General features: G+C 36.0%; 1 protein-coding gene across 1 annotated transcript in view; it reads right to left on the bottom strand.

Moving 5' to 3' along the window:
• The window catches only part of LOC111043512, a 210,597-nt gene that overhangs the window by 68,485 nt on the left and 126,786 nt on the right, over window positions 1–15,326 (bottom strand). The gene's annotated exons all lie outside the window — the stretch shown is intronic.

Genomic DNA, 15,326 nt, shown 5'->3' on the forward strand with positions numbered 1-15,326 from the left:
AGAGTGAGAGGAAATGATAAAAGTAAAAATAAATTCAAGAACAACTCGGAAGAAATGTTGAGGGATTTCCATCAGTCCTATTCGATCTACTTCTTTTCCTTCCCTCTCCTTCTTTTCCTTCTTCTTCCTCTTCTTCTTCTACTTCTTCTCCTTCTTTTCCTCCTCTTGAACACCTCTTTTCCTCCAATCCTTCAACCTTTCTCCTCCTCCTCTTCACCGCCACTTCTTCACCTCTATTGACTTCTCTTTACTTCGCTTGTTGAATTCTCAATGGATCAAGTCGAGAGTAGATGTACTGTACTTAAGTGGATTGAATGAGAAAGAATAACACAACCGTTTTCAGTTCAATGAATAATTTGTGCTGCTTATTACCACTTCTTACTATACTCCGTTTTTTCGTGATAGATGAACATTTTAGTGTATAATTTATTTTGTTAAACTAAGGGTAACCGACCACTGGAACCGTATTCAACCGTTCATCCGTTCGGCCGTTGGATCGGACAAATCTGCCGGCCGTTAATTCGGCCGAATATGGTCGTCCATTGGAACCGTTTACGACAGTCTAGTTCAGTAGTTGACTGTTGCCAATTATTGAATTAACTACTATCATAGCCACCAAAATTTTTCATTAACAATGATTATATTGAGATGTTGAAAATTGAATAATAGCTATTTATGTATTAAGAGCGTAATGCGCGACTTTATCGCTCGCACAAAACAGTTATCACGCGACGCGGAGCGGAGCATGATAATTTTGCAAGAGCGATAAAGAAGCATTACGCGCGAATTACATACAAAATTTTTCTACAACTGCCCAAACCTGTTAAATTACTTATATCGGGTGAGTTACAATTACCGACTTTTTAGGTTAAGATCTGACTTTTGGCGAGCTGCTTACCATCAGCTGATTGGCGAGCGTAAAGAAACTCTTCTGTGAATGCGCGAATGATTTGCGAGCGTAAAGAAAATTTACTGCGCATTCGCGGATGGTTAGCGAGCGAAAAAGTAGATTCTCCTCAGAAATAAGCTGTTTTATGAGGAGAATTGAGTATGTAAATTCTTTTTTTACGCGCAGTTGTAGAAAAACAAATATTTACTGACTCAGTTATTCATTACAATAATAATTTCACCTTCAGATCTTATTTTTGTTCAGCAACCTTTGTCTACAGATTCCTATGTTCATCACGATGATGATATATTTTGTCTCGCATATCCAATAATAGACCATGCTCTTGAACCAAACTTATCAACTTTCATTGTTTATAGTTACAACTTTATACAACAGAACAACTTAGAACAAAATAGACTGTGAAACAATTTTAAGTTAGGAACACTTTGTTGTCTCAGCTCGACAAGTTAGTTCGGCTGGATAGAGCCGGAAAATCCCATTAAATTCGGATCGAAAAATTGATCGGCCGGAGACGGCCGTGCACGGCCGTACGAACCTTTTGCAATAGACGAGCATCTATTCATTTCTTTGTTGGCGGATCTTTCGGACGAGTTCGGTAGTTTTCGGCTGATGCTAGTTCGGAAGAAAACGGTTCTAGTGGAGGGCCCACCTTATACCTTATCATGTCAACCTTGTACCACTTTTATTCTCTTTATTTATTTATTCGTTGATATAATTACAAATCATATGAATATGATGAGGATAAAACAACAGGCATAGCCCAAAACTATTCTGTTCCCAAATTCTGATAAATAATGAAATGTCCGAAAAACTTTTTGCTACACTCAGTTTTCTGTTCATCATACAAAACATTTTAATGTATAATTCATTTGTAAACCTTATTACCACTTCTCCCTGAATTTTCTTTTTTGTCAGTGATAATATTTAACTGACGTTATTTCTGTGAGTAATAATAAATTCAGCAATAGTGAGGTCCACGTTATAATGGCAGTGGTTGATTAGCAATGTTATTGCAATCCTCGTCTATCATCCAACAAATCGAATAGCGCTATCTCTCTTTTGATTTGTTCTGTTGCCACATCGTTTTCAACAATGTAGAAATTCAACTAATTGACAAAATATTTAATCTCAATCATGAAAATTTATTATTACATCTTTAAAAAATATATTTTCTTGACGAATAAAATATAATTAACTATTTTCAACAATAATGAACAGTTAAATTTATCAGAAATACTAGTATCAGCTGTTTGGGTGGCAAGGCTGAGATCTGGCAACCCTTTTCTCCTATCTTCCTACACTGCCATTATAACGTGGACCTCACTATATCATTGTGTATCATCGAACAAAGCGGATAGCGCTATCTCTTTCTTGCTTTGCTCTGTTGCCAGATCGTCTTTTATCAATGTAGAATTATCAACTAATTAACAAAATATTTCATCTTAGTTATGGAAATTCATTATGAAATGTAATTTCTTGCTTGATAAGATATTATTGATTATTCTAAACGAGAATGAACAGTTAGTATTACGTCAATAAACCTGTGTCAGCTACCACCTACAGAAGGCATTGACAAGACCGAGGATCGGCAACGTTGTTCTCCTATCTTTCTCCACTGCCATTATAACGTGGACCACACTATAGTTCTATCTCCGTCAGTAGCCAGCCAATCAAGTAAGCCGGCTTCAAGAGCTGGCTAAACCAAATGCCATTCAAGAGACTCCGATGCACTTTCACATTTCATATTTCGAGATGGAATGTTTTCTGCGCTCACCTCTCAGTCATAAACTTCCGGAAAACAGAAATATTTTATGCACCGCCGTAAAGTCGAATATTAGCCGACATAAATTGCCTGTTTCCTTATGTTTCTGATAGGGAATAAACATTGGGAGTTGGTTGATAGGTTTAAGAAATTGGTCATTACGATTAGAAAACACCCAAGTCGATGACTAAGAATTCATCGTGGATCCTATCCAATTTTAGTAGGTACTCTATCTAACCTTCATTTATACACACTTCATACAGTCATTTCTCCCACATTGGAACGCAATAAGAGTTTCAAGTACCCTATTTATTTTATCACAGAAAGTATAGTGTACTTGATAACTTCCAACTTAACTTTTTTAACTTGGTAAGGCTAGTTTCACACTCATTCGGTTCGTTCCGTTTTCGGCAGATTCCGATAAGTGTGAAACGGTAATTCGGTTTGAATTCGGTACCGAATAGAAACCGCATAGAACCGAACGCCCACTTGACTCTAATAAAATCCATCAGGTTTCAATTCGTTGCTAGCGAGTGGCTACTTTCACACACTTTCGGTTCGTTTCGTTTTCGGCAAATTCCAATACGTGTGAGACGATGATTTGGTTTGAATTCGGTACCGAATATCAACCGCATAGCACCGAACGCCCCCTCGACACGAATAGGTTTCATCATATTCGAATTCGTTGCTAGGGAGACAGGAAAAAACAAAGTCTTCGATTGCACTAGGTCCAATCCCTGGCAAAACTAGCTGAAGGACATTGAAATGATAATTATCATTCATCCTTGGAAAAACAGCTGATAATAATTATTACGTCGTCTGTTGATGATGGAAGTGAGTGAGCGAGTTCATTTGTGTGGGACTGTGTCAAAATTATGACTCAGTCTTGTGAACTTTTGTAATCATTCAATCAGGTACTTAGTGCCGGTTATTCTAAATCCTGATTAATTCCAGTAGATTCATCTTTTTGAAATTGTCTTCTCTGATTTGGTTCACGTGAAGTTAATCAGGATTAGAATTTAACCGGCTTTTGTGCAACTGGGCCTTTGTGAGAGGAATTTTTGCATTCCTCTGGGAATCAATCTCAATTTACTGTGATTAGATAGAACATTTCTGTATGAATGTTATGAATATTATTATAATTTCTTCTTTCGTAATAATTGTTTCATGGTTTTGTACTCCAGAGCGAAGCTCGGTCCCCGATATTGAGCTATAATATATCACTTTCTGTGTAGTTGAGAAGTTGATATTGTGGTAATTATTCATATTGAATGAAAAAGACTAGGAAATTGTCAAAAAACCACTAACCGAAAAACCTAACCGAAACCGGTCTTTCTAATTATCAATAAATCAGTGGTTTTTTGACAATTTCTTAGTCTTTTTCATTCAATATAATATATCATATTTCATCTCAGTTCCATTCAAATGTATGTAGAGCTTTCAATTAATTTTCAGTAGAGCTTATTACATTAGAGCAAATATTACAAAAGCGTATTCCATTTCATCTTAATTACAGTCGATATCTTCTAATTAACTCCTGTTAGAGCTAAGTAATTTATTTCAAATTATGAGTGAACGCAGTTCAACAAGTAGAAAAGGTCAAGACATGAAGTTAATATGAAATTTGCTGAAAGCTGAGGCATTGTTTGAGGAGCTTTTAACTGAATTCGTGAATAGTCAGTGCATGTTTCGAGTACTGCATTGTGTTAATTACCCAAATGGTACTTTTACACGTGAAGGCAAACTTGGAGTTCATTGTTTTATGTAAAGCTCATTATTATGAGTTGAGAGCGTGACGAGAAATAGAAGGTAGCATGGCTAGTATTAATAAGAACAGTAATTAAACCTCTAAACGTAAAGCCAGAAGGTTATTACGTTTGTTATTGAAGCATAAAATGAGAATGAAATTGAAGTATATTCTATACTTAATGAAGTTGGGACTTGTAAGTCTCAACCTCTCAGCCTTGGAATCTCAAAAGCTGTGTCGCAGATCATTGTTTTGATTATTGGAAAACATTCAATTCAATTCAATTTCAATTTTATTTCTCATGTTATGCATAGTATATAATACAATATTAACTCAAGTCATAAACATCACATCATAAATACATTACAAATGTTACTACAATATTTATATAATATAGTCTAATTCATTGAAAAAATAAGCTAATATCACAGATGGAATTGAAGTTGTATGAACCAAAAAACAGTGGAATCAATAGTCTCCAATTCTGAAAAGTTGCAGATCATAGAATTAAGTGGCATTTTTAGTTTTCAATTAACCATAATACATTTTTTTATTTATTTATTCGTGGATACAATATTACAAATCATATAAAATAATATGATTGGGTAGGAACAACAGGCTTAGCCCAAAACTATTCCATTCCAAAATTTTGATAATGTTACATGTCCATAAAAATAGGTTTTGTTTCTACTGTAAATAGTTCAAGCTCAATTTTCGTCCAAAAATAAATATAAGATGCAAATTTTAAATTTACAAGAATTAAAACACCAAACAAAAGTAAAATATTACACTTAATTATCACTGCACATTAATTAATTTATTACTTGTAATGGCTAAACAATGGCAAGCAAAGACAATAGTCACATACATTAAAATTTTAGCATTCATTTACAAAGTAAGACTAGATAATTTTTTAAAATTGTGAGAAAATAATATTTAAAAACTTATAAATAATATGTCAGTTACAACTCATACTTATATAGAAACAATAAAATCTGGAAACATTAACATTGCACTCGAAAGTAACGATAGATTCTTAATACATTTTTCCAGTCTTATTTTGTTTTTCTCTAATCAGTTTATTAGGGATTGCCAACTATAGGGACACTGGGCTATCAACCAGATTTTCAGTCTTGTCCTGAAAACTGTCAGAGTTTGAACCTCTTTCAAGTGGTTCGGCCACGAATTAGATACTTTCCATATGCTGAGCTAGATTTGTAGAAGGTCGTTCTGTGTGGCTCAATTCTCAACGCACCTCTGGATCTTGTGTTATGACTATGGATATTTGACCCTGTTGTCCAATTTGTCTTGTATTTGAAGGCAAAGATAGATACATAATATATATTATGAGCAGGGAGAGTCATTATTGCTGCTGATCGGAAGCGAGAACGGCATGAGGACCTCGGTCATAAAACATAATCAGTCCTAGTTGATGAAATACCAAACTGACAAGTGACCATAGAATGCGATTATGTTGAAATTTTCCGTCGGGTTTTCCAATCATTCAAATCCAAGATGTTCTATCAACAAGTGGAAGATTACCGGTACGCCAACACTCCATTTATGTGGATTATTTTGAATTTTTGATCAAGATAGGAGAATTTTAACCAAATACTAATCAAACTTTCACATTATAATATTGACACTAACCTCTGTTTTGATAAAAACTGTAGAACGTTCACAGACCCGGTTGCACAAAAGCCGGTTGAACTTGTAATAATTATATTATGTGAATTAATAGAAGTTTATGGAGTACTCTGTATTAGTTTAATGGATATTGGTTTATTCTTTGAAAATGATGTTCAAGAACATCCTTCCACTCTGTTATATAAAGGATAAATATATAATTATTATTTAACGAAAATCCTAAATAAATGCTGTAAATCACCCCGAAGACTTCAGCTACTGCAGACATTGACAACAGGGTAAGCAGCTAGATGGGAATTCGATGAGAACTACTATCCAAAAATTAGTTGCCAGCCCGGGAATCGAACCCGGTACCTCCCAATTGCTAGTCAGGAATGCTTACCCTTACACCAAACTGACAATCTCCGGATAGCAGCGCTCATTTTATACGAAGCCATAGCGGCCAACCATGTTACAAATGGAATTAAATAGAGAATGCATTTATTCAAATGCTGATCAAAATATAATTATTATTTAACGAAAATCCTAAATAAATAAATCACCCCCGAAGACTTCTGATCGAAGAGGATAAATATATCCTCCAATTAGAGAGAGTGAGAGAGAGTGTGAGTGAGAGAGAGTGACAGAGCTAGTGAGAGTGTGGAAAACAGCAGGAATGATTGAATAATGGACCAATGGCAGTAAGCCACGCCTCTCAGGTCCCCATACTCTCTTCTAATTGGTGGATTGGGACGCCTACTGGTGTAGTCCTCAATTCTGCCGTTAGGCAGCACCAGGTACTGGACTGTACCTGTACACTTCATGACATTTCCAAGAATAATTATCAATTATTGCACGTGGGAAAGGTAGCTCTTTCTCCTGTATGAGTAAACAAATCAGAATCAAAATTTTTCGACCTCCAATTCGATTTTAGAATCATTTTGAATACAGTAGCTCTAAAGTCTCAACTCCGCCCAATAGATAATTTTTTTATTTCATATCGAAAATTGCACATCTTTTCCATTCCATTCACCACAACTGTTTTGTGTTGTTTCATGTTGTTTTTATGTTGTTTTATGTTGTTTTCATGTTGTTTCGTGTTGTTTTCATGTTGTTATTCAAATGAAACACAGCTCCGAGATCTCTGATGTTTAGAAATGACTGCTGAAGTGTTAGTAACACTGTAGAGCCCAAAGCAAGGGACGTTATTTCATCCTCATTGGCAGTATTGCATGAATAAGAAACATTGGTTCTATTCACAAATAATTCTGACAGTATTAAGTGAATCTACTTTGGTTGAACTGCTTGACCAGCTCTGTTACGCTTGATAACTTTATCCAGATTGGATTCTCATGTAATTCAAAGCTTAGAGCTTGCAGTTGAAATGAATTTGTGAAAGCTTCACCATGCCTTATGTGTTGGCTTCATGGCGAAATGTATGCGAAATAAACGACGAAAACTCTGGCTATCCGAGAAGGAATACAGGGAATCCAGTAGATTTTGATGGGTGAAGCTCATTTTTTTCATGTGATTAGAGCTTGTTTGGAAATGAATCCATTCAAAGCAGCTATGATATGTAGTTGATACTGACTTACGATAGGTAGATGTAAGCCTTCTACACATCGATTTTTGGACGTTCAATTTGTTCCGTCCTTATGAATTTTAGCAGATTAAAAGGAACTTGACAAACATTATCTGTTTGACATTATCTGTTCAATCTTTAATAATTCATAAGAACGACAAAAAATCGTATGTCAAAAATCAATGTGTGTGTAACTGGCTCAACACACATAGATTCTTAACGGATCAATTTTTTGCCGTCGTTATGAATTCTACTAGGTTAAACGGAACTTGACAAACATAATCTGTTTGACATCATCTATTCAATCTAATAGGAATCATAAGAATGAAAAAAAGGCTAGCTATACACCCATCGATTTTTGGACGTACGATTTCTCGCCGGCTTCTAATTTTATTAGATTAGAGAGATGCTGATGTCAAACAAATGATGTTTGTCAAGTTCTGTTCAATCTGATTAGATCAGATTTATTTTATTCATATTGTATTTTACAATATTTACTGGCTTATACACTCACTTACATTCAATGACAATAATGCTAGTTATTCAACAAATTTCACTAAGTATAAATAGTTAATCAATGAGAATGAATATAAAAATGCAATTAGAATAACGATAATAATGATAATGTTATGTAACTTCATAAATCAGCGGTGTTTCAACAAATAATTGTCGATTCTTTTGGAAGGATATAGAATATCCTTCCCATTAACACACGACCGGGTTGTGATGAATTAGAGCTGTTGAGAATTATAGTTATAACATTATTAGTAATGTTCAAATAAGAAACTCTACTTAATAAGTTAAAAACCGGTAGAAGTGATGGTGATGTTGTGAAATCTCTCCATAATAAGAAAACAAAGATATTGTCCAATTTCACTAAAAATTTATTAAAAACTTCAACACAGAACCATGGTTTCACGTAGTTAACCAACGCATCATCAGCTGTACTGAGGTTCTGTGTTAAAGTTTTTAATAAATTATTAGTGAAATTCGACAATATCTTTGTTTTCTTATTATTAGTTGAAAACTAATTGATTTGAATCTTAGAATAATGAGATGAATGAATGAATGAATGAAATATAGAATTATAGTGAATACAATATTGCATTAATAGTTAAAATTAGATTAATGAAACAAATGTTATAGGGTGGGATTTAATTAAAATTTTAGAAATTGATTTAGTAATATTGACAATATACAATACTAAAGAACAGAAAATCTTGAGATGGGACGCTGAATACCGTATGTATTATGTAGAATGAAGATGGGATGTGGAAAATGGATGAATGAATGGGATGAAGAATGGAAAGGAAGAGAGATTAGAATATTTGTCATGCGGTGCTCTAGGGTTGGACAGACTCAGTCATTTCCTCTAGAAGGTACTTTTTCAAAGACACAGTATGAAGCCCGCTCGGCTCTCAATGCATCAAATAGAGTTGGGAAGTTTATTCCATTCACGACAAGCACTGACAAGGAACGATTTGGAATAGATAGTAGTTCGATGATTAGGTATCCTGATAGTATTTGTACCAGTTCTAGTATGAGAAGCATCTATCCTCCTACCATTGGAAACAAATTTGAAATCATTTTAAAAATAGTTGGGATTGCCATATTTCAAAGTATCACTAACAAAATAGATTATTCTGAAACGTCTCTGATCGGGAAGCTTCAGGGTAGAGCTAGCAATGTGTGCTGGGGTGATATGTTCATGGCGTTCAAGAGAGTAAACAAAACGTAGACAATAATTTTGACAGCGCTGCATTTTATCATTGAGTGTAATTTGCATGTCATTGAGGACAGAGTTGCAGTACGTGAAATGTGGGAAAATCAGAGATTAGACCAGTAATAATCGTATACTTCTAGAATGATGTGATTCATAAAGAAGATTGAGATGATGTCAAACAGATTAGTTCCATTCAATCTGATGGAATTCATCCAGACGACAGAATATCGTACGTGCGTGTAAAGCCAACTGGCTTTAGAATAGTCCCATATTCGCACGCGACGTGACTCGAGTCTGCTAGATGAATAATATCATAATAAATGATCATTATTATAATGTTCACATTGAGACAAAGCTAGCGCGTATGAGTATCATAATATGATGACTCGAGTATTATTGAATTTTCCTACAGTTACGTTGAAAAGTGGCCATTGCTGCACTGATTACAGAACGCAAAGAATCACTTTTCCGCTCTAGTGCGGGAAAAATTTTTCTGCACTCCAGATTTGCAACATGGCAACGCAAAATACTAAGTAGGTTATATGGAGCAACAGTGCAGCAAAATCAAAATGAAGTTGGTAACAGTGACTGCTGTGGCTGCTATAGTGAGCAGAGGTGCAACGAAGCACAACGCGCTAATTATTAGTATTATATATTATAACCAAGGACAACATTTTTATTCAATTTGACAATAAATTAAGGTTTTTATCAATAATAAAATTACACAGAAAAACATTTGTTGCATTTCAGGCAATTTTACCCATAATTACCCACTTTTCATATTCAATGGTAACTGTAGGAAAAACTTAATGTGAAATACGTGCGCAAAGTTCCTCTGCTGCACTCAAGAAACCATTCCGCCCTCGCCTACGGCTCGGGCGTAAACGTTTCTTTCGGTGCAGCAAACTGTCACTTTGCGCACTAGTTGCACAAATAACTATAATACATTGGATTACACTCATATAATATTAGTATGTGCATAATAGCATAGAGAAACGATAGCATAGTAGATATCACATGATATAGGGCGTTTATGTCGCAACTTTTACTGTTATCCCAAGCCGATAGTTCACATAGTTCTTTCCTATGCAACTGTGTGACGCTGATAGTCTATCAAATTGTGCCGTTCATACACTATCACCCCAACAAAACAGTAAAAATTGACAATAATCGACAGTAATCGGCTTGATATAACAGTAAAAGCTGCGACATAAAATTCTCTATACCATGGGGTATCTACTTACGCTATTATTTCTCTATGATAATAGTGTGATCATATAATATTGATTCATCAAGCAGACTGGAGTCATTTCATTTCAGGACGCATCGCATCGTCCCAATATGCGACTTTTCACTACATTCGGTCATATTTTTTTTTCTTGGATTTATATTGTGATAGTAGGGTGGAAAAGTGAACTATTATCCAGGAGAAATGGATGTGATGGATTTGGAATTAGATTCAATTTGACAACAATCTGAACGATTACACATGACGTTAACCGCAGGTTAACCAGTTCCCATCCTTTCCCACACTCTTCCCTTACTTTACCACAATTTTCCCCGCACTTTTCTTGTACTATGCCACATTCTCCCACACTTTCCCACAATTTCCCAGGTCATCAAGATGACTCAACTTTCTCAAATCTTCTACAAACTAGCCGCGTATTTCACAGAGGAAAATTACCTTTTTTATTAACTTCACAGCCTCTTGAAACCTGGAGGAGTCTGTGTAGAAAGGTCAGAGACACATTCAGGCTTTTTTTGGCGTCACCTAGAAGAGGGTATTAGGGGGGGTGTGAGAGAGAAATGGAGAGGGGTGAGTAAGAGGAAGTGGGAGATTCTTTGAAATCACGGATTAATTGAAATTTATAATGGAATGGGCTCTCTAGGTGCCACGCGTTGCCAACCCATTCCCTTGATAATTCCCCATTCCTACACCTTCCCACATCCCACAGGGAAATTCCCTTCTCCCCTCCAACCCTTCCCTGAAAAGAATGGGCCGCCAAAATAATAATAATAAAAAGCGTTAACGAATGATGAAGTGATTTTCACTCCAGACAAAAAAAAAACGCTCAGCTTTCCGCGCACATAATTCCATGGTGAGGCTGATTTTGGGCTGGCAGCATAGGCTTAATGGAAAGCGTTTATGTTATCAGTAAGTGAAGCTGACAGTTGAGAGTGAATTCCACTGTGGCGCTGCCTGTTGAGAGCGAATTGAAAGTCAATCTCCGTACAATTAAAATCTGTTCTATTCAGCTCGGAAATAAATGGAGCCATTGATTTGTCTACACATGAGCACAGTTCTTTCAAAATTGTCTGTCGTTGCATTTTATTCGGTAAACAAAGGGCGATTTTTCCATTTTTCATGCTCTCTTTCAATTAGTTCTTTGAATATTATATATGTGAATTGTATCACCAGTGTGCGTTGTAGATAGAATAGATGTTGAAGACAAATTACTGACCATAGTTAAATTGTACTGCCATCATTATATAATAATTAATAGCCGTCAGGCTCGCTTCGCTCGCCATATCCGTCTAGCCAGGGGGCTCCGCCCCCTGGACCCCCGACTGGATCGTCCGAGAGTGAGATCAGCAGGATCGCTTCGCTCGCCTGCATTTTTCATTTGAGCATTTTAGGTTTTTATAGGTTAAATGCATGTGAAGTTCTGCTACTTTGAACTTAGTTATTTTAAAAACAATAGTGAGCGCCGTTTAATTTTTGTGATTTTGTGCTCAAAATAACATACTAAATCGATCCCAACCAAAAATTGATGACAGGTATGTTTGCACTGGACGTGCACTTACGGCTAGTAATATAATATTCCCAGGATTGAAGTAGCAGTGCCCAATCAATTTTTCTGCGATAAATGCATTTAAATCTTCAACTTGGTGCCAACCTAACAAAGTCAACTCAACTTAATGCCAACCTGACAAAATTATTAATTTAGTTGCCAGTTAACACTGTTTCGAAGAGGTACTCTATCTAGATTATAGTTCTATAGTAGCATATGATATGGAAATTTCAATTATAATTAAGAGATTGGGAGAAGAAGAATATACATGCTAAAAGACGAACTTTAAACCCTTAGAAACAACCCTTAGAGTTAAAATATTGCCAAAAGAATTCTTAGTGCGCCTCTAAAGGGCCAACTGAACATACCTACCAAATTTGAACGTTTTTGGTCGGTAGATTTTTAGTATGCGAGTGAGTGAGTGAGTTCCATTTCGCTTTTATATGTATAGATAAAGGTCAACAGTGATGACAGATTGGAGCTTTAATTTTCTCCACTCAGAAATGTCTTGATGATTGATATGTACTATATATAATATTCTATACTTGATAATATTATAAATGACTTCTTTCTTAAATTAAGGTGAATTGACGATTTCTTAGTTGAGGAAGTTAGAAAGTTGTAAATTTTGTTTATTGTAGTTTAGAAAGGCTAGCATATAGATTTAAACTAAAACAAGAAACTATTTCAACTTTTCAATCATTCAACTTCTATTCAATTATCAATGAATTTTCTCTCAAAAAAGTGAGTTTACGATTACTGTGGAAAGTTGTCAGTTTTTGTTTTGATTTGGAAGGCTAGCATATATTTTTATACTAGAATAATTGAATCATTAAATGAATGAATGTACTTTAATACCCCGAATTCCAGTATAATAACCTCACACTGAAGATGAAGCGAACTCCTTTGACTCTCTCTAAAGTCTGGCCACTTTTCTCAGTCATAACCACTTAGTATATTGTGATAGGCAACAAATCATGCGGGCTTTGACAGGCCATAGACTTGGGAACAAGTTGCCTCTCCATGCTCAACATGAATAAGCGTCTGGTTTTGTTGAGGTAGCTTTTGTGGAGGATGATGATGAGGAGGGGGAGGAGGGATAGAAGAAGGAGGAGGAGAAGGAGTAGGAGAAGGAGGAGGAGTGAGAGAATGATTTACGTTATAAAGAGGGTCTATCAGTGGTGTATCAGGAGCGGGATACTGTCGGAAGTGTGTGGTGGAGGAGGAGGAGAGTGGGAGAAGGAGTAGGAGGAGGAGGATGAGAAGGAGGAGGTAAAGGAGGAGAAGAAGTAGGAGAAGGAGAGGAATGAGTTCAAGGAAAATGAGAGAAAGGATATGAAGGACGTGGTGGAATAAGAGGACAAGGAGAAGGAGGAGGAGGAGTAGAACGCGAAGTCATAGGAAACGGAGGAGTGGGAAGAGGAGTAGTAGGAGGAGGATGAGGATTGGGGAGTGAAAGAAGCATGAGGAGGAGCAGGAGGAGGAGAAGAGAGAATAAAAGAAAATGAGAAAATGTTGTTGAAGGACGAGGTGGAATAGGAGGAGCAGGAGAAAGAGGAGGAATAGGAGAAGGAGGAGGAGTAGGACGCGGATTAATAGGAGGCAGAGAAGTGGGAATAGGATGAGTAAGAGAAGGATTGGGAGGAGCATGAGGAGAAGGAGGAGTTAGAGGAAAATGAGAAAAAGGAGATGATAGACGTGGTGAAATGGGAGGAGCAGGAGAATGAGGAGGAAGTGTGGCTGGAGGGGGATTAGGACGCGGAATGAAAGTAGGCGGAGAAGTTGGAAGAGGAGGAGTAGAAGGAAGAGAAGTAGAATGAGAATGAGGAGAAAAAGGAGGAGGAAGTGGAAGAGGAGGAGGTAGTAGAGGAGTGTGAGTGAGTGGCGAAGGAGGAGTAGAAGGATTAGATTAGATTTATTTATCCATGTATGTTACAATATTTACTGGTTTATACACTAATATACATTAAGTGACGGTAATGCTAATTATTCAATGAATTCTACAAAGTATAAAAAATTAATCAATGAGAATAAAGATTGAATGCAATGAGAATAACGATAATATAAAATTATAATGTAACTTCATAAATAGCCGGGGTTTCAACAAATAATTGTCGATTCTTTGAAAAGGATATAATAGTATATTTCGCACCTAGGGCCGGAAATGAGACTTTTCCGGCTCTCAATCTTTTCTAGTCCTCGGCCTACGGCCTCAGACTTGAGAAGATTGAGAGCCGGAAAACATTTTTGCCCATGGTGAGAACGTTATTTTTCGCCACACAGAAAAATAAACAATATAAATATGAGAATAATTGTTTATTAGGCACTTCCGAAAGCAAAACAGGAAGGTCATAGCTCTAGCAAATCTGAAGTAATCTGAATATCAGGAAATTGTCCAAGTATTTTCATTTTTTATTCTGATTTGTCTAAATAACCTGAAAGACTATGTTCAATTATATAAGAGGTTGAGTTTATACTTTTTATTCTTCCAAATGACAATAGGATGATATTATTATAAATTTTTTGATTCTTGAATAATAGACACAAATAATGAAAAGTTTTTTGATCAGCTGTTTTAGCACACTTGAAATTTGGTCAATCTGAATGTCAACGTCAACAATGCTTGTTGTCGTTGACTTCGGAAGTTTAGGTTGAAGTTCTATCCTACTCTGAAAATCGAATTTGAATAGTTTATAATAAATATCTTATCTGTATTTTATTTATCCAAATAAAATTATAGATCTTATTGCAGAATACTTATTAATTCTAGAAGCATAAACTGATTCCGTTTCATAAACCATTTTGTAAACACGTTCACATCAAATCAGAATCAGCTGACTTCAAGGTTATTTTACAGCCCTAGGGCCGTAAAACTACTACCGGCCTGGTCAGAAAACAATCATTTTCGACCTCCATATGACGCACGAAAACCAGCTCATTACATCCATGTGGGGCGAAAAATAATTTTCCTACAGATACCCTGAAAAGTGACCATTTGTGCACTGATTGCAGGCTGCAAAGAATCACTTTTCCGCACTAGTGCGCAAAGTGAGTACTTTGGTACTCCAGATTTGCAGCATGACAACGCAAAATAGTTAGTAGGTTATGGAGCACCAGTGCAGGAAAATCGAAATGAAGTTGGTAACAGGGACTGCTGTGGCTGCTATAGTGAGCAGAGGGTGCA

The sequence above is a fragment of the Nilaparvata lugens genome, chromosome 4 (genome assembly GCF_014356525.2).
Source record: "Nilaparvata lugens isolate BPH chromosome 4, ASM1435652v1, whole genome shotgun sequence".
Lineage (NCBI taxonomy): Eukaryota > Metazoa > Arthropoda > Insecta > Hemiptera > Delphacidae > Nilaparvata > Nilaparvata lugens.